A 14,785-nucleotide genomic window follows, 5' to 3' on the forward strand; every position below is an offset into this window, starting at 1 on the left:
CAGTATGGTCAGAGGTATATTATTCAATTTTCATTCTCTCAATAAAGCCTATCTTGACTGCTTCCTTTAGTACAGGTTGAATATCCTTTGTCTGCTTGAGACTAGAGTACTCTCAATTTCAGAGTATTTTAGATTTTGAATTTTCAGATGAGATAGATGATCAACTTGTACAACAATCTCTCTGCCATCTCCACCATGAATTTATATGTCCTTGTCCTATTTTTACTGTGTGCGCGCACGCTGCTCCTGGGGCTTGAACTCAGGGCCTAGGTGATATGCCTGAGGTTTTCTGTGCAAAGCTAGTGCTTTACCACTGGAGCCACATATCCATTTCTTTCTTTTTCTTCTTCCTTTTTTTGGGGGGAGGTGGTGGTATTTAATTGGAGATAAAAGTCTCACTGACTTTCCTGCCCAGGCTGGCTTCAAACCACAGTCTGAGATTATAGGCATGAATCACCAGCACCTCGCATATTTTTACTTTTTTTTCCATTTTATTTTATCACCTTTTCACACAATATTTACTCCTTAACACTTCATTTTTATTTATTTTTATTTTATTTATTCATTCATTTATTGCCAGTCCTGGGGCTTGAGCTCAGGGCCTGAGCAATGTCCCTGGCTTATTTTTACTCAAGGCTAGCACTCTGTCACTTGAGCCACAGAGCCACTTCTGGCCTTTTCTATATATGTAGTGCTGAGGAATCGAACTCAGGGCTTCATGTATATGAGGAAAGCACTCCTGCCACAAGGCCATATTCCCAGCCCCAATATTTACTGTTTCATTTTTAATTGTATCATTTCTCTCCAACATTAGCCTCAATGGATAAAAAAATGTTAAGGATGGATATATCTTAGAGACACATAAAGGGCATTCAATAAGTCACATTTGTTTTGGCAGATAGCAGTCTTATTACTGTTCAGTGCTATATGTATGTTTATATTTCTATTACTAAACCATGAGTTATTAAAAATCTCATGTTTTATTTTTTTGTGGAACTAGGGATTGAACACAGGATCTTACACTTGTTAGATAAGTGTTCTGCTACTTGAGCCCAGTCTGAAAATTTTATCTGAACTTTTGTCATTTCAAGGATCTTTTTGCCAGGCAAAAAAGCTGGGAGTTGAACTGTAGCTCAAATGGTAGAGCACTAGCTTTGAGCACAAAAATTCGGGGACAGTGGCCAGGCCCTGAGGCCAGGCCCCAGGATGGGCACCAAACAAAGCGGAAAAAAAAAGCCTGTCAATGGAGTCCACAAGGGCCTAAAGATACAAAACAATTAAATATAGAGTGGAATTCTAAATAGTATTCTGGAAGGAAAAATATAATTAGGTAAAAACTACTAAGGATGAGAGAGGAGGTAACAAGTTTGAAAAGAAACGTACTCACTGCCTTACGTATGAAACTGTAACACCTCTGTACATCACTTTGACAATAAATTAATTAACTTAAACAACTTCTAAGGAGAACTGTTAGAGTATACAAGAACTCTTTAAACTGTCTTTGTAACTTTTGTATGTCTAAATCTATACCAAAGTAAAAGTTTATAAATTACTCTTTTTTTTGGCCAGTCCTGGGCCTTGGACTCAGGGAATGAGCACTGTCCCTGGCTTCTTCCCGCTCAAGGCTAGCACTCTGCCACCTGAGCCACAGCGCCCCTTCTGGCCATTTTCCATATATGTGGTGCTGGGGAATCAAACCGAGAGCTTTTATGTGTAGGAGGCAAGCATTCTTGCCACTAGGCCATATTCCCAGCCCTTATAATTACTCTTGTTGAGCTTACTCTTCGTTGTATTTTCAGGGTAAAGATGCTGCTCAGTCTATTACTTCACCAGAAGTCCTTCCAGTGAGCCTTGTACTATCATGTTCCTTTCCCTTTAGCAAGCTTTAACTTTTCCCTTAGTTTCTGAGAAGCCACTTGGTTCTTTTCCCTAAGACACTTTTCCTTGTTACTAACCTTCCATACTCTGATATTTCCAGAGTTCTTTCATTGGCCCATTCTCTTCTCATTTAATGTAACTTTTTTTTTTTTTTGCTGGTCCTGGGGCTTGAACCTAAAGGGTCTAGGCACTGTCCCTGAGCTTCTTTGTGCTCAAGGCTAGCGCTCTACCACTTGAGCCACAAAGCCACTTCTGGCTTTTTTTAGTTTATTGGGGATAAGAGTCTCATGGAGACTTTTCTGTCTGGGCTGGCTATCTAGGATTACAGGTGTGAGCTACTACTGGTGCCCAGCTTAACACAACATTTTAAAGTGGACTTCCAGCCAAGCAGTGGTTGGCTCACACCTGTAAACCTAGCTACTCAGGAATCTTGAGTTCTGAAGATTGAGAGCCAAAGCCAGCCCAAGCAGAGATATCTGTGAGATTCTCATCTCTAATTAGCCAGCAGAAGCTGGAAGCAGAGATGTGACCCAAGTGCACCAAAGCACCAGCTTTGAGTGAAAAGTGAGAGGATGGGGCCCTGGACCAAAAAAAATTAATCTTGTAACTGTGGACATATGCATGTGCAGTTTGCCTCAAAAAATACATTTCAAGCCTTCTATTATAACATTTCCCTCAGATATATTATTGTTTGTTTGCTTATAGTGATAAGAACTCACTATGTAGCCCAGGCTGAGCTTGAATTTGCTTTTGTTTCTAGCAATTCTAATACCAGTTCTAGATGCTGCAGTTTTAAGTGATGTCTTAAATAATAAAATATAGTATTTGTTGGTATAACACAAAAGCAGCTCCATTTCTTTCTTTCTTTTTCTTTTTTTTGCCAATCCTGGGGCTTGGATTCAGAGCCTGAGTACTGTCCCTGAGCTTCGGTGCTCAAGGCTAGCACTCCACTACTTGAGCCACTACTCTACTTCTGGCTTTTTCAATGCAAATTCCTTCTCTACTTGCTTCTCAGGTCAAGGAACACCTCCCCACTCTTTCCTTCCTTTCCCTCCCCCTTCCCTCTCCCCTTTTTCAGGGGACATTGTAATTAGTATAAAATGATGGGTCTTTCATTCTGTGATTATGAGTGTCTACCATATTCCGGGTGCCACTTTACAACCTTTTCTTTCTTAAGCTTGTACTACTGTTGAACTCAGGGGCCTAGACTTGCTTGTATTTTGGACTACTATGTTCCATCATTTGTGCTATGCCTCCAGCCAGACTTTCTTCTGTTCAGGTTGGCTTCAAAGTACCATCTTGCAGGTCTCAGATTCCTGAGCAGCTAGGATTATAGGGCGAGCCACTGTCACCGCTTACTCTTTGGGGGTAACAGAGGACTAAGCTTCCAATTAAGAGCTTTCCTAAATCTGCCAAGAAAATAATACAATTTTGAACTGAACAGAAAACTAGTAGTCTTGAAAGCACTTGGAGGGTTTGGAGGCGTGGCTCAAGTGGTAGAGCATCAGCCAATGAACAAAAGCATCAGATACTGAGTTTGAGTCCCAGTCTCAGATAAAAAAACCCAAAACACTTGAAATGGTTAGAAACAGCAAGAAGATATTAAGTCCAACTCAACTAGCTACATTACACACAACTGTAAGGATGCCTCATGCATAAGGACCAGTGGCAGCCAAGATTTATATTGAAATAATATCTATGTGTAGTATTTGTTTTTATTTGATGCCCTTGAATATAATTTTTTTTTGCCAGTCCTGAGACTTGAACTCAGGGCTTGGGGCACGGTCCCCAAGCTTCTTTTTTGTTCAAGGCTAGTGCTCTACCACTTGAGCCACAGCTCCACTTCTGGCCTTTTCTGTTTATGAGGTACTGAGGAAGTGAATCCAGGGCTTCATGCATTCTAGGCAAGTGCTCTACCATCATTTTTAAAATATGAAATATACTAAAGGCTAGGAATATATAGCTCTGAAGTAAAGTGTTTACATAATATAGGCAAGGCCCTGGGGTTTGAGCCCCAGAAAGAATGAAGAAAGAAAGAAATACATTTAAGTATCTGGCCTCACTGATTTGATCTCGATCTTTTTTTTTTTTTTTTTGGCCAGTCCTGGGCCTTGGACTCAGGGCCTGAGCACTCTCCCTGGTTTCTCTTTGCTCAAGGCTTGAGCCACAGCGCCACCTCTGGCCATTTTCTATATATGTGGTACTGGGGAATCGAACCTAGGGCTTCATGTATACGAGGCAAGCACTCTTGCCACTCGGCCATATCCCCAGCCCCTGATCTCGATCTTATTAATTCTGAAAGTCTGGATTAAAATCCAAATGTTGCTGGGTATGGTGGTGCATCACTAGTAAGTCCCAGCATTCAGAGGAGAAAGAGGCAGAAGATCTGGACTCTGTGGTCAGCCTGAGCCATACAGCAAGACAAAACAGAACAAAACTAAAGACCAGTATCACAAAAGATAATTTTTGCTAGGCTATGTATTTCAACAGTCTATATAAGGCCCTGGGTTTGATTCCCAGCACTGCCAAGAAAAAAAAAAATCTTGTTCAGTGCTAGTCAATTACTCATTGTTTCTAAAGCTATTTTCATTTAAGTATACTTAGCCCAGCCTCTTACTGTATGTATTAAAGGCAAGTCTTTCATTCTTCCTGTCTGTTCCATTCTTGGCTATGTATATGAGTACCTTCTGGTTTTCCCTCTGCTTCTGACTACTTCACACCTTTACTAATATATTGGGATGTCTTCTTTTCTGTGCTTCATGTGTTTGAACAACTGTTCCCCAGCTGGCCTCCAGTGGCTCAATTTATACCTATGGTAACCTAAATTTGTTTACTTATAGTAATATGAGGAATGGAAAAATGAACTTTTCCCCCCTTTTTGTGCTAGTTTTAACTCAGGTCTTGCTATATGCTTGGCAAGTTCTTTACCACTGAGTTAAAATATTGCTAGCCTAGAAACTGATATGTCTTATGATAAATCATATACATATCATGTCAGATCATGATATAGCATATCACCATATCTTATTATATAGTGAGAACAGCAAGTAAATAATTTTTTAAATATCTTATTTTTCTACTATCAGTGGATTTCTTGTTTATTCGTTTGTCAGCTTAGTTTGGATTTTTTGAGCCTGGTCTTACTATAAAATTAAGGTTGGCCTAGAAAACTTTCTTTGGTGCTGGTACTGGGACTTGAACTCACTGCCTCATACTCTCACTTGGATTTTTTTTTTTTTTTTTTTTGGTCATGGGGCTCAAACTCTGGGCCTGGGCTCATTATTCTTCCCCTTCTTTCCCTATCCCATCCCTACCCTCAAGTTATGTAGTTCAGTTTTTATAATGTACTCTAAACATAATGTACTTTGAATATCATGTATTTGTTTTCCTTTTTCCTTCCATTTGTGAGCTCCTTTTCTCATTGTCCACCCTCCCCCCAAGACATGTTTCAGCTTCTCAGTATTCATTTTGTTAAATCACTTGATTTTTTTCTGATCTATTACCCGAGCTATGATGCATTCAGTTCCTGGTCTAAACTCCTTATGCAGTTCAAGGTGTCCTCAAACTTGAAATTCTCCTGCCTCAGCTTCCAAGTGCTAGAGTTAGAGGTGTGTGTGCCAGCATGCATAGGTAATGTTATTTGTATTTGAGATAAGATCTCAGCATATTGCTAGACTGCATTCAAATTCAAACTCCTGGGCTCTAGTGATCCTTCCACTTCAATCTCCCAAGTAGCTGAGACTATAAGCATCAACCAACATGCTCATTTATTATCAAGTTTTTAAATATTTTCAAATGGTAAAAATGACATTCCAATATGAAATACAAAAAATTATTTAATAAAATTCTTTGTGGTCAAGTGCTGGTGGCTCAGGCTTGTAATCCTAGCTACTCAGGAGCCTAAGATCTGAGAATCAAGGTTCTAAGCCAGCCTGGGCAGAAAAGTTCATGAAGACTCTTATCTCTAAGTTGGCATAAAGCAGAAGGAAAGATATAGCTCAAGTCGTAGAATACTAGCCTTAAGGGAAAAAGCTAAGCAAGAACAAGAGGCTCTTGAGTTCAACCCCCAGAATTATCACAAAACTAATAAGGGTGGCTAATCTGAGGATCACCGTTCAAAGGAAGCCTTAGCAAGAAAGTCTGTTAAGACTCTTATCTCCAATTAACCATCAAAAACCTAGAAGTGAGGCTGTGGCTCAAGTGGAAGAGTGCTAGCCTTAAACAAAAATATTCAGGGACAGGGGCTAGGAATATGGCCTAGTGGCAAAAGTGCTTGCCTCGTATACATGAAGCTCTGGGTTCAATTCCCCAGCACCACATATATAGAAAATGAGCCAGAAGTGGCGCTGTGGCTCAAGTGGTAGAATGCTAGACTTGAGCAAAAAGAAGCCAGGGACAGTGCTGGGGCCCTGAGTCCAAGGCCCAGGACTGGCAACAAAAAAAACTCAGGGACAACAGCAAGGCCTGAGTTCAAGCCCCAGTACCTGCATGTGTGTGTGTACACACACACACACCCAAAAATTTAAAACAACTTAAAAAAATAAAGGAATTTAAATGAAAATGATAAAAATGATTTGTTTTTTGTTTGGAGACAAGAGTCCCACTATGTAACCCATGATGGCCTCAAACACAATTTTCCTGCTCTCCCCAAGATAATTTGGTATTGATTCAATTTCAAATTTTCAAAAACTTGTTTTTTTTTTAATATCGTGACACAGATATGGCGATCTCTTTTAAATCCCTTGAGATGCATTATCACATTTGCACAATAGCTAAATAAAAGATTCTTAAATTTTAGAATTTCTGAAACTAGGGCTGAGAATATGGCCTAGTGGTAAAGTACTCCCTTCATATACATGAAGCCCTGGGTTGGATTCCTCAGCACCACATATATAGAAAAAGCTGGGGGGCTGGAAACATGGCCTAGTGGCAAGAGTGCTTGCCTTATATACATGAAGCACTGGGTTCGATTCCCCAGCACCCACATATATAGAAAATGGCCAGAAGTGACACTGTGGCTCAAGCCTTGAGCAAAGAGAAACCAGGGAGAATGCTCAGGCCCTGAGTCCAAGGCCCAGAACTGGCCAAAAAAAAAAAAAAAAGAAAGAAAAATCTGGAAGTGGCGCTGTGGCTCAAGTGGTAGAGTGCTAGCTAGCCTTGAGCAAAAAGAAGCCAGGGGCAGTGCTCAGATCCTGAGTTCAAGCCCCAGGACTAGCAAATAACAAAACAAAACAACAAGAATTTCTGAAACCAGATGCTGCTATACATCAACAGGTACTTGAAATAGTCAAATAGAGTTTCCAAATTATGGTCTGTTTACTAAGGGTGAAACAAAATTCATATTCACTGTTTTGAACTTTTTTTTTTTTTTTTGGCCAGTCCTGAGGCCAGTCAGGGGCTTAGGTGTTGTCTCTGAATTTTTTTGCTAAGGCGAGAACTCTACAACTTTCACAGCTCCACTTTCAGCTTTTTTGGTGGTTAACTGGAGATACGAGTGTCACAGAGGACTGGGATTGTGGCTTAGCAGTAGAGTGCTGCCTAGGCATGCATGAAGCCCTGGGTTTGATTCCTCAGCACCACATAAATAGAAAAAGCCGGAAGTGGTGCTTTAACTCAAGTGGTAGAGTACTAGCCTTTAGCAAAAAGGAAGTCAGGGACAGTGCTCAGGCCCTGAGTTCAAGACCCAGGACTAGCAAAAAAAAAAAAAGTGTCATGGACTTTCTTGCCTGGATTGCCTGGACTAGCTTCAAATTGTGATCCTCAGATCTCAGCCCCCAGAGTAGCTAGGATTACAAAGGGTGCTTGGTTAACTTTAAAGTTTGATGGATTAATCAGAAGAATTTAAAGCTTAAGCAAACAGACCTAAATGATAAAAAAAAAATTATGCTGTAATTGATTTATAATGATATAACAGTAACCAATTGTGGTGACCTATGCCTGAATCGCAGCCACAAAAAAGCATAGATGGCGAGGGAGGGGTGTTCACCGTGTGACCTTCCTCGGCAGCCTTAGGTAGACACTTTCTCCTAGGAAAGTCCCAGGAGGGCCAGAGGCAGCCTATGATCAGTGCTCCCAAGCTTGCTTTTTCCTGGATGGCTGAAGGCTGTTGCCCCGGGCAGCCTAGAGAACCAACACAGACCCGCCTCCGCCTGGCCCACCTCCACCCCTCCCCTCCCCTCCCCTCCCCTCCAGAGGCCAGGTGCTGTCCAAGACCATACAAGTCAGTCCTAACAACTGCTTGTGGGTGGAGGGAAAGGGAATGAACACCACCTGCCGCAGGCGAAAGTAGAGTGTGAGGGGCGGATTGCTCTAGTTGAATACCACGTGGGAGGCAAAGGTGACTTCGGGATGTCCTTGAGTATTGTGAACTTTTCATCTTCAAAAGTTGCTTGGATCTGGGGCTGGGGATATGGCCTAGTGGCGAGAGAGCTTGCCTCGTATACATGAGGCCCTGAGTTCGATTCCCCAGCACCACATACACAGAAAATGGCCAGAAGTGGCTCAAGTGGCAGAGTGCTAGCCTTGAGCAAGAAGAAGCCAGGGGCAGTGCTCAGGCCCTGAGTCCAAGGCCCCAGGACTGGCCAAAAAAAAAAAAAAAAAAAAAAAAAGTTGCTTGGATCATGTAAAATTTCTAGGAGTCTTGATGCCGGCCAACACTCGTGAATATATGTGTAAGATGGTATATGAATAATTGTTTTAATATTTGAGAAAGAAAAGCACAGATAAGGTGCAGCCAAAGATATAGAGTGAGGGCCCCATCTCAGGCAAAGTGCAAGAATTCCTATCCAGAAAAATAATTACAACAAAAAAAGGGCAAGAAGCATGGCTCAAGTGGTAGAGCTCCTGCCTAGCAAATATTAGGCCCTGAGTTCAAATCCTAGTATAGATAAGTCAATTAAAATAAACAAAACAAAATATGGTGATACCATTGAAGAATGATAGGGCTGTGCACCAGTGGCTACTCAGGAGGCTGAGATCTGAGGATCTCGGTTCAAAGCCTGCAGGAAAGTCTGTAAGGCTTTTATGTCCAATTAACCACCAGAAAACCAGAAGTGGCACTGTGGTTCACAGTGGTGCTATGGCTCAAAGTGGTAGAGCACTAGCCTCGAGCTGAAGAGTTCAGGTGGAGTGCCCAGGCCCAGAGTAAAAAAAAGATGGGGGGGGGGGGAGAGAATTGGTTCTTTGGTAAGGGTAAGGGTCATCAGAGAGTAGAACAACTTAGGAGATGACAAGATATGAAACAGCTATCAAACAAGTTTTCATACAACTAGATTTATGCAGTTTGCAGGTTCATCCTCCTTTGAGATAATACCTCAACAAAATCTAAGCTCAATAACACGGTAGTTTATAAAATGGTTGTGATGATATTAACGGCAGTACATTTTTTCCCATTATTTGGAGAAATCACAAGTTGCAGGCTTATGATTTCACAAATAAGAAACATCAACTGGTTAGACTGAGTAGGGAGTTTCACACCTATGATCATAGCACCACATTCAAGTGGAGGATTATGAGTTCAAGCTTAGCCGGGTCTATATAGTCAAAGATTGGCTAATAAAATTGCATGGGAACCTCTGAGCAACATGCACTGTTAAGTAACAATTGAATATGTACAGTGTAGGAACTTAATTATTCTATATTATCAAGCAAAAGTTTTCTAAAGTACGAGATTTAGTTGGATACACCAGTAGGTACACCTGTAATCTAAGTACTGTTAGGCTGAGGCAGAAGGAAGGGTCAAAACCAGCTGAACCTATCTAGGAGACCTTGTCAAAAGAAAAGTGGGGCTGGGAATGTGGTTTAGAGTGCTTGCCTAGCATGCATGAAGCCCTGGGTTCGATTCCTCAGCACCACATAAACAGAAAAAGCCAGAAGTGGTTCTGTGGCTCAAGAGGTAGAGTGCTAGCCTTGAGCAAAAGAAAAAAGAAGCCAGGGATAGTGCTCAGGCCCTGAGTCCAAGCACCAGGACTGGCAAAAAAAAAAAAAAAAAAAAAAAAAAAGGAAAGGGAGAAGAGGAGAGGAGGGGAGGGGTGGGGAAGGGTGAAGAGGGGTGGGGAGGGGAGGGAGAAAGCCAAGCAAGAGCATAAGGTCCTAAGTTCAAGACAGAAGTGGCTCAGTGGTAAACCCCAGCCTAGCAAGTGTGACATCCTGAATTCACACCCCAGAATTACACCTCCTTCACAAACAGAACATATTTTATTTGTTTTGTGCCAGTACCAGGGCTTAAACTCACTCAGGGTCTGGGCAATATCCCTTAGCTTTTTCATTTTTTCACTCAAGGGTGGTTCTTTATTTAACACTTGTGCCCAAGCTCCACTTCTGGCTTTTTGGTGGCTAGTAGAGTGAGAGACTTTCAGGCCTGGGCTGCCTTGAAATGGAGAACCTCAGATCTCAATCTTCTGAGCAGCTATGATGACAGGCATTCAGCATTCAGCAGAATGAGGTATTTAAAAAAAAAAACACTATGCTTATCATATCTAGAAAAACTTTTCATGTTCCAAAACAAAAGATGGAATTGTTGCCTTTCTCACAAAAGGAGTAGCTAAGTTCTACTACTTTCTGAACAAAATGTGCCTTTCCTCAGTGCTCTATAATTAAAATCTGTGGGGTGAAAGCACTATCCCAAAACAACCACTTTTTGTTTCCTTAAGAGATGAGAAAGTCAAGCTAATTTGTACAACAGTATTAAGTTCATGGGTAATTTTTACTAGGGTCTTTGAGCTTCTCTGAATTAAACTTTACACATCTTTAGTTCTGAGACACCTGATTTTTTTTTGCCAGTCCTCAAGCTTGAACTCAGGGCCTGAGTGTTGTCTCTGAACTTTTTTGCTCAAGGCTAGCCCCTCTACCACTTGAGCTGTAGCTCCACTTCAGCTTTTTTCAGGAGATTAATTGGAGATAAGAGTCTCATAGACTTTGCTGCCCGGGCTACCTCCAAACCACAATCCTCAGGTCTCAGCCTCCCAAGTAACTAGAATTATAGGCTTGAGCCACCAGCACCTGGCAGACACATTAACCACCAGAAAACCAAAAGTGGCACTGTGACTCAAAGTGGTAGAGTACTAGTCTTGAGCTGAAGAGCTCAGGGACAGTGCCCAGGCCCTGAGTTCAAGCCCCACGACTGACTGAAGGCTGAGACAAGAAAATTTGAGGCCAACTACATAGAAACCCTCTAAATAAGTAAATAACTAAAAACCAAAATATCTTAAAAATATCACATGAAACCCCACAGTATGTATACTTTTGCCAATATAAACTTTTTAAACATTTTAAAAATTAAAAACAAATATTTGCTGAAACAACTGAATGCAAACTAGGTACATAAAAGTACAACTCAGCTTGGAAATGAACACAGTAATATATGCTCACAATCCCAGCTACTGGACAGGCTGAAGTAGTTCAAGAGGGGAGTTAAGTCAGCATGGGCAGGCAGCATAGCAAAACCTCATCTCCAAACAACAACACAATCATCTGGGAACTCAAAAGTTAGGATCTGACTCTAGCATATCAGCTGCTTATTTGTACAGATGTTACATGACTGGAAAGCTTTATACCAAAAGCCAGGCCAATGGTTCATTTCTTTAATTCTAGCTATTAAGAAGGCTGAAATATACAGGATTGCAGTTTGAAGCCAGTCAGAGTAAAAAAGTCCATGAGTTTCATCTCCAAAATAAAGAGCCAAAAGCAGGGCCTGGGTACTGTCCCTGGCTTCTTTTTGCTCAAGACTAGTATTCTACCTCTTGAGCCCCAGTGCCACTTCTGGCTTTTTCTATAGATGTGGTGCTGAGGAATCGAGCCCAGGGCTTCATGTAAACGAGGCGAGCAGTTTACCACTAGGCCATATTCCCAGCCCTACTCCAGAAATTTTATAATCAAAATTTTATTTTCTTTCTTTCTTTTTTTTTTGTAGGGGGGGGTCGGTTGGTTGTAGGGCTTGAGCTCAGGGCCTGGGTGCTGTTCCTGAGACCTTTTGATCAAGGCTAGTGCTGTAACACTTTGAGTCACAGCTCCACTTCTGGTTTTTGAGTGGATTAATTGAAGAGTCTCAGAGAAATTCTCTGCCTGGGCTGGCTTTGAACTACTATTCTCAGATCTCAGCATCCTGAATAGCTAGGATTACAGGTGTAAGCTTCCAGCACCCAGCCAACATTTTATTTTTTATTCTAAATTAGCTCCACATTTAGAGTTTTTCCCCCTAATAGACAAGTTAAATATTCTCAACTTGCCTTCTTTTATTAAACAAAACAAAACAAATGCCTATCAGAACATCAAATAAGCACAAGATAATTAGTTTTACCACACTGAGGGAAAAACATAAAAGCCACAAAGATTTTAAATCTCATTACTCCCTATAAAGAAATGCTTAATGTTTGAAGAAATATGTTTACTCTGACTTAAACTTTATGAAATGTATGTATCAAAACAGCACACAGGCTAGGAGCACTAATAGCTCATTTCAGGTGTGGCTGAAATGGTTAACGGCACAGACCTTGGGCAAAAAAGCCAAAAGAGAACATTACACCCTGTGTCTAAGTACCAATATTAAGTACCAGTATTGGTGTATGTATTGGTGCATGTGCACCTCCCAACCAACACACACACACACACACCATAAATATGTATAATTTACATTTCAATTTAAACCACTAAAATATTAAAATCTCAACATTCCAGTTACTCTGTATAGCTTAAGCATGAATAAATACGTGAGTTATTAAAAGTTTCTGCATTGTAAGCTAGGTGCTGGTGGTTCACACCTGGATTCCGAGCTACTCAGGAGGCTGAGATCTGAGGATCGCAGTTCAAAGCCAGCCCAGACAGGAAACGGTGAGATTCTTATCTCCAATTAGCCACCTCAAAATGGGAAGTGACACTGTGGCTCAAACCACATTGAGCCAAAGAGCTCATGAGTTTAAACCCCTTGACCAAAAAAAATTTCTGCATTGTAGAATATATTGTAAGAGCTGGGCAGTGGTGGCTCACATCAGTAATCCTAGCTATTCAAGAAGCTGAGAGCTGAAGATCTTTGTTCATAGTCAGCCCAGCAGACAAATCCACAAATCTAAGAGACTCTTACTTCCAAGCAAAAAGCTAGAAGTGGAGGTGGTAGAACAACAGTCTTGAGTGAAAAAATTAAGCAAGAGTAAAAGTCCTGTACCCCCTCCACCAAAAAAGAAAAAAGAAAAGAAAAGAAAAAAAAAGCTGAATAGCATATTCTAGGTCAAGAAAGAGTTTAAGTTGGGAATGTGGCTTAGTGATGAGAGTGCTTGCCTAGCATGCATGAGGCCCTGGGTTCGATTCCTCATTACCATATAATAAACAAAAAATAATAAAATTATAAGAACAAAATAAAAAGATGCCTGGGTTTTTAGAGGGCTGGGGGCATGGCTCAAATAGCACAGCACCTGTCTAGCAAGTGCAAGATGACCCTGAATTCAAACCCTATTTAAAAAAAAAAATCTAATTACATAGTGACAATATCTGGGTTTAGTAGGTTTAGGACATAAAGGTAATCTATCACCCTATTAATTGCCAAGATGATGCATCCCCAATAAACTACCAAAAAGCCAGGAATGGAGCTCTGCCTCAAGTGGCAGAGTGCTAGCCCTGAACAAAAAAAAGCTCAGGGACAGTGTCTAGGCCTTGAGTTCAAGCCCCAGGACTAGGAGGGGGGAGGGAAGCAGCAGCAATTACTGGGTATAAATCTTGGCATTCTAGGGGGCAGGGAATGTGTCTTAGTGGTAAAGTGCTTGCCTTATGCATGAAGCCCAGGGTTCTATTCCTCAAAAACACATAAGCAGAAAAAGCTGGAAGTGGCGCTGTGGTTCAAGTAGTAGAGTGTTAACCTTGGGCAAAAGGAAGCCAGGGACAGTGCTCAGGCACTGGCAAAAATAAAGAAATAAAAATAAAGAAATCTTGACATATTTGCCAGGCACCGGTGTGGCTCACACCTCTAACCTTAGCTACTCAGGAGGCTGAGATCTGAGGATTTAACGTTTGAAACCAGCCCAGGCAGAAAAGTCCCTGTGAGACTATCTCCAATTAACCACCAAAAAAACAAGTGAAGCTGTGGCTCACTGGTAGAGCAGTAGAGCACTAGCCTTGAGCACAAAGAGCCTCAGGGACAGTACCCAGGCCCTGAGTTCAAGCCCCACAACTGACAAATTATTACATTTTATGATCTACTTAAGGATCTTGAGGTCCAAACTGCAAAACCATTGCTAAAGATCAACAAAGTACAACTTAACTTCAAACTGAACTTCAAAGAAGAGTAGATAAGGAGGATAGATGGAAACACTGCTAAAGAAGAATGAGGAGGAGCCAGGTGCTGAGATCTGAGGATCATGGTTCAAAGCCAGCCCGAGCAAGAAAGTCTGTGAGACTTATTTTTAATTAACAAGCATAAAGCTGGAAGTAGAGATGTGGCTAGTGACAAAGAATCAGCCCTGAGCACAACAGCCAAGTAAAAGTGTGAGTTGTAAAGTTCAAGTCATAGTACTGGCACCAAAAGGGGAAAAAAAAAAGGAAAGAAAGGAAAGAAATAAAGAAAGAGAGAAAGAGAGTAGCCAGGCACTGGTGGCTCATCTTGTAACTCTAGCTATTCAGGAAGTTGAATATGAGGATCACAGTTCAAAGCCAGCCAGAGCAGAAAGTCTGTGAGACTCTTATCTCCAGAAAGGTAAAGTAGAAGGTAATATTATTATATTCCCCCCAATAATGGGGTTTGAACTAAAAGCTCTCCTGCTAGTTGGGTTATGACCCCCACCCCTGGGTTATTTTTGAGATACTTTCACTTTTTGCCCTGTTCATGCCTGAGATTCATCTTCCTATCATAACCAAGATGACAGACGCACACTACACCATACATGGAGTTATAGTCTCACACTCTGTGTACAGGTTATCCTGG

At 41.3% G+C, this 14,785-nt stretch overlaps 1 protein-coding gene across 5 annotated transcripts in view; it reads right to left on the bottom strand.

Annotated features, from left to right (window-relative positions):
- Nucleotides 1-14,785, bottom strand: part of Rprd2 (regulation of nuclear pre-mRNA domain containing 2) — a 66,277-nt gene that overhangs the window by 45,237 nt on the left and 6,255 nt on the right. Inside the window, exon 1 of one of the 5 annotated variants that reach the window (XM_048356458.1) lies at nt 661-665. The exons of the other annotated variants lie outside the window; for them this stretch is intronic. The gene's annotated coding sequence lies outside the window, so the exon portion shown is untranslated. Of the gene's footprint in view, nt 1-660; nt 666-14,785 lie in introns of those variants that run through there. 5 annotated transcript variants of the gene reach the window in all.

This window comes from Perognathus longimembris, chromosome 11 (assembly GCF_023159225.1).
Source record: "Perognathus longimembris pacificus isolate PPM17 chromosome 11, ASM2315922v1, whole genome shotgun sequence".
In the NCBI taxonomy this organism is placed as follows: Eukaryota; Metazoa; Chordata; class Mammalia; order Rodentia; family Heteromyidae; genus Perognathus; species Perognathus longimembris.